Source organism: Microtus oregoni, unplaced genomic scaffold, assembly GCF_018167655.1.
Source record: "Microtus oregoni isolate MIOR12 unplaced genomic scaffold, Mior012 000022F_ref0000154, whole genome shotgun sequence".
Classification (NCBI taxonomy): domain Eukaryota; kingdom Metazoa; phylum Chordata; class Mammalia; order Rodentia; family Cricetidae; genus Microtus; species Microtus oregoni.
The window spans coordinates 30,776,009-30,781,931 of record NW_024543081.1 but is presented as its reverse complement, the minus strand read 5'-3'; the positions used below and the strand labels follow the sequence as shown (position 1 = coordinate 30,781,931).

Below are 5,923 nucleotides of genomic sequence, written 5' to 3'. Positions count from 1 at the left end.
GTGGGCTTAGTCTGGGCCTAGATCCAGGGTGCATCCTCAGAGGACCTTGTGCCTGGTGTAATGTCACTTTTTTTTCATTACTAGACGTGAATCTAGAGTCTTGTGCATGCTAACCAAGGCTTCTACCACTGAGCTATATTCCTGTTCTTTTATTTCTTTCTGCTATATGGTCCCAGTATATTGTGCATGCTTAACTGAACTTCATTTGTAGCCTAGTCAGGCCCTGAACTTGCAATCTTACCTCTCAGTCTCTTGAATAAATGGGACGACAAGTGTGAGCTACCAGTGCTGGTGTGGAGTTCCTTACAATGTATGGAACAAGAAACCATGCTTGTAAACTTATGATTTTGGTTACATCAATGTCTTTGAACAGCAGTTTTCTCATCTGGAAATCAGTAACAATAAAGTTGTATGATGGAGGAAGGTCATTGGCTAATAAAGGAACTGCCTTGGCCCATTTTATTGGTTAGGACATAGGTAGGTGGAGTAAACAGAACAGAATGCCGGGAGAAAGAGGAAGTGAGGTCAGACTCCACAGCTCGCTCGGGAGCAGACGCCTGAGAGAGACGCCATGCCCCGCTCCCGGGATGAAGCTCCGACCCAGGATGGACTAGGCTAGAATCTCCCCGGTAAGCGCACCTTGGGGTGCTACACACAGATGATTAGAAATGGGCTAAATTAATATGTGAGAATTAGCCTAGAAGAGAATGGGCCAAGCAGTGATTACATGAATACAGTTTGTGTGTTGTTATTTCGGGGCATAAGCTAGCCGATCAGGCAGCCGGGGTGCTGGGGACGCAGCCCCGCCGCCGCTCCTATTACTACAGTTGTATATACTCAGTGTGATCTGGTGTAGAATAAACAAGGTAACAGTGACAAAATCTCCAGAGAGCTTTTGTACAAACATAGTCCTTAATACATCTTAACTACCTTGTATCTACAACAGGAGATGAACTTCTTCATCAGCATCTTAGATTGGCATTGAGATTTGGAACATATGTCCACAGAGTTTGGTTTTAGGCTGGGAAAGATGGTTATTTGGGTGTTGTTGCTGTGAGAATAAATTAAGCAGTGTGAGAAAATAATCATCATGTTCCTACAACAGCTACTACTTACAAATGTGCAGCCTGGTGAGAAACACAACAGAGGTCTAGGCTAAGAAATGAGATTCCCCGGCTAACATTAAGGGCACTGGCTCATCTCAGAGCATCATTGAGCAGGACCAGCTATACTTTCTGACCAAGTCTAAGATGAGTGATAAGAATAACAGATATACAGAAGTGAAAAGAACGCAAAAACCAAGACTTACTGACATTTAAAAAAAAACACAGTGACTTAACATTGATCTAACTGATAAACTATGTTAATTTAAGTGTCACAAGCTCTCCATGAAGGAGGCAACATCAGCAACATTTTGTGGATGAGAAAACTAATCTCATAGGATACTAAGTAGAACTAAAGAATCCTATAGATTGGTAGTGTTGTAATTCAGTGTTTGAGAAGGATAGAGATAGAAGATAATGCACTGTCTGGAGAGCCATGGAAATTGGGTTTAGAATAATGATCGAATTTAAAGTTTCTGGTAGGGCTGTGCGCAGGAGGATTTAGGAGCCATCCAGAGCAGACTGCCCAACATGTCTTGGTACTGAACATCAACGCTGGGCTCTGGAGAAGTGGTGGTGACCACTAAAACAGGTGTTTGCTATTTTGATCCTTCTATACCTTCTCATTTTATAGAAAACCAATATTAAGAGTTTTAATTTCTGGGGTCAACCATCCCCGAAACCTGCTTTTAGAAAACTTTCACAATGGAAGGCACCAGCCAGCCAACCAACCAACCAACCAGCCAACCAACCAACCAACCAACCACCAACCCAACCAATAATAGTAAAAAAAAAAAAAAGAAAAGAAACGTAAGAAGGAATATATTTGTTGGCATCTGGGTCTGATGAAGCTGTAACATAGAGGTATGAGTGTTAGAAAATTCTTAGAACTCATCAACTTATAGCACAGAAAGGGTTTCAAACTCAGGGATGTATCAGTAACCCCAGAAGGCTTCCAAACAGTTCTTGACCCCTACCCACAGACTAACAAAATAGTGGGTCTAGGATAGAAGCTGAGATACTTCATGTTCATGGATGGATGGATGCTGATATGTTGAAGAGCCTGTTATTAACTTTTCATTGACCATCACTCTGACTCCCTTTTAAATGAAGTGAATTATTCAAACATGCATATATTCAAAGATCTTGGAGCCTCGGTCTCATGGGATTTGTTAGTAAGAATTTCTGAAAATTGCATCACCATTTATTTAATTAGTACTTGTTTTGGCAGCACTTTTACTAAAATTGGGAATACACAGAGAAGATTAGCATAGCCCCTGCACAGTGATGACACGGAAATGCTGCAAGCAACCCACAGCTTTAGAATTCTTTTATGCCATTAGTTGAAATGTAAAATGGTGTAATATTATGGAAATGGTATGAAGGTTCCTCAGACAATCAACAAGCATCACCAAATTGTCTGGCATTCACACCTTGGGTATGCATAATAAATTCGGATCAGTATTCTGAAAGGGCATATGTCCCTCCATGTTTACTGTACCATTATTCACAGCAGCTGGAAGGTGGAAGTAGCAAATGTCCATTGATGGATGGATGGATAAGTAAAGAAATGTCTTATACATACATTGGACTGTTATTCACATCTTAAAAATTACGTGGTACGTGTGTGTGTGTGTGTGTGTATACCTGGGGAAGCCAGAAGAGGTCTCAGATTCCATGAAGCTGCCATTACAAATGGTTGTGAGCCACCTGATGTGAGTACTACGAACTGAATTCTGCTCTTCTGAAGGACCGCCAAGCACTCTTAAGCACTGAGCCATCCAGCCCCCCCCCCCCCCGCCACCCACCCAAATACTTTTTATAAAGTTTTGGTGATGAGTCCAATTTGAGGCGCAGATCTTGTCTGGGATGTGACCTATGAGTAAGGATTTCTGAAAGCTCCTCAGATGGCCGTCATGGTTGTCAGACATTGCTGGATCAGTGGTTTGCAACTTGTGGGAAACTCTAAAAATGTCTTTGAGCATCCTGTCAAACTCTATACACTTGGGAAGCTTTTGCGTTTTCCTCTCAATTCCCTGGACAAGTCTGATTACTGCTATCTCCCTTCCTTTTACTAATTTGAAAATGATAGCATTCATGATTCTTAATGCCTTTCAGATCAAATACGCATGTCTCTCAGTTTTAGAAAGTTACAGTCATCATCTGCCGAATGCATGTGATCAGAGTCCCTGTTTAGCCTGGCGACACGTTCTTAACTTTGGCCACCTATGTAATCATTGCTCTCCTAACTTTTTCAGTCCTCAGATGGAAACAAGACATGGAGTTGAACATTAAATTACCAAAGTTCTATCATTTTGTTTGGGCATTAAGCTTGAGAGTGCATCGATTATTTCAAGGATGAGTTGAAGGACCAAAAGTCAAAGTTTCATTACAAATCAATATTTGTGTGGAGGGATTAGTTCCTGTCAAGGGTTTTTTTTTGCCCTGAATTTCTAAAAATTGGTGTTGTTAAAGGGTAGATGGACAATCCCAAGGAATTAACTGCAGTGTCAGGGCATGGAAAACAGCTCCCCCAAAGTCACCCATCGAGAGCCAATTTAGATTTTTATGAGATCAGAGATTTGGCAGCAGCGAAGACAAGGACTTGCCAATCCAATGCTGTTTAATATTAATTAAACCTAATATAACTCAGTATCTGTTTCTCAGCTATTCCCAGGCAGGATACCAGAGAATAAAAAAAATCTGTGATCACATCATATATAAGTTGTATAATCATAAATTTATTCATAATTACATATTCATATGTTAGAATATGTTATGTATTCTAGACTTCTGGGTATTTTTTGAGTAACTGAAGAAGATGAATGGGTGCACGAAGTCTCTAATCTCTATAAAGTAAGCTGCCTGGGAATATCCGCATGAAAAGGTCCTGGTGCTGGTGTTATACATACAAATTTTCAGTACCCCAAGAAAGCTGAAACAGTGCTGTGTGGCCTGCACACTAGGCATTAGGGAGTGGGAGCAATTAAACTTGGGACGGGGTTAGCATGGTGATATTGTGAAGGAGATGTGTGGCAAATTGAGACACATTTCCTGAGATGGGGAGATGCGAAGGTACCCAGTAGCACTCAAAGGGCAAACAATGTCAGAACATGGGCATCTTCCCTTTTGAGAAGATGCTCATACCTGACATTTATCTGAAAAAGCATGTAATATTACAATGGGGCAAGAAGCATCCAGTTCCTATTGAGCACTCCTATTTCTTTTAAACGTCATGTTTCTAACATTTAGATGATGAAACATTGTTAAACTGTATATGAAATTGAACTATACTTCCCCAAATAAGCTATAGCAGATACTGTTATTCAAGTGGAAGATAAGATGGAGGAAGTTAAAGATAGAAAGAACATTATGGAACCTGGGTACTTGTGCACCGAAATGTTCCATAGATTTCAGGTTTCATTAGATATAAAATAAGGGTAAATACATATTTCAAAAATCAGGTTTATTGATGACTGTAGTGGAGAGTTTTGAAAGTATGTGGTCTTCAGACTAGACCATAATTTATACATACAGTAAGACCTAGGTCTATGGCTGCATAAGAATTGTGTAGGAGAAGAGCTGTGGAGAGGGCTCAATAAGATGGCTTGCTTTGCAAGCATAGGGACCTTAGTTTGAATCCCAGGAACCTACATAAAAAGCTGTTTATGCCTGTAACAACAGCATTTAGAGGCAGAGACAGGAGGATCAGAGAGCTTGTTGACCAGCTGGCATGGATGGGATGTAGAATTTCTGGTTTAGTGAGAGACTCTGTTTCAAGGCAAAAGGCAGAGAACCATTGAGGAAGATAGCTGATATCGTATGCACACAGCCATGCATTCATGTGTTAGACACACACTCATGTATAACACATACACACACACACAAACACATACTCACACATCAAAAATGAACATCCAAACACAAACAAAATTAGAAATTAGGAATTAGGATGCTTCCAACCACTAGGGAAAAACCAAAGTCGTATTAAGTACCCCCACAGAAACTACCAAAAACTAGACAAAATATGTAATGCAATGAATTAGAAAACACTGGAAACTGGGTAATAAAAGACAGCAGTTCCTGAGAGATAAGAAGCAAATGAGAAAAATCCTACAGTTAAACCAGCATAGTGTGCAGATTGTGTTCTTGGCTACCACTAATACGTTGAGCTCGGTGTTTTCCTTACACTGAAGAAATGGCCTTGAGAATATAAGGAGACCAAAGCAGTGAGTGTTTGTAGGAGTAAGTACTAGATCAGAAAGAGCAGTGCCCAGAAAGAACCTTCAGAACTGCAGAGGATCTCATCTCTAGCACGGGCTAAATTCAGCTCAGTGCATACATGTGAGAAAAATGCAGAGGTAAGGAAAACACATCCACTAATTACAAAGAAAACCCGAAAAACTAGAAAAAAGGAGAATCTCAATACATTGCAAAGCATCTACGAAAATTTTATATCTAAGTGCAGAGGTGGGATTATTTGCTCTTAAGATCAGGACTAGCAAGCTCCCAGGACCACCTGTATCCACTCCTCAGTGCTGAGCTCCTAGGCACTTGCAGCCATGGCTGATATTTTATATGCCTGCTGGAGATTTGAACACAAGCTCCCATGCTTGTCCAGAAAGTGCTTTTATATCTCCTCAACCTGAGGACCTCAAGTTCTTGATGCTTACAAATAGATAAGTAGTGTTTATCACCTTATCTTTATTCATTGTAAGGATTAATGTATGTAGTAAGTATGCTGTATAAGGGCAAAGGCTATTCAGTTATAAAACAGACACATATTGTCTCTATCTATCTATCTATCTATCTATCTATCT

At 40.3% G+C, this 5,923-nt stretch overlaps 1 non-coding gene across 1 annotated transcript; it reads left to right on the top strand.

The window, feature by feature from the left end:
- Nucleotides 1–2,318: 2,318 nt before the first annotated feature.
- On the top strand, nucleotides 2,319–2,425 carry LOC121461582. The gene has a single exon (XR_005976197.1). It is a non-coding gene; the product is annotated as a U6 spliceosomal RNA (small nuclear RNA).
- The last annotated feature ends 3,498 nt before the right edge of the window (nucleotides 2,426–5,923 follow it).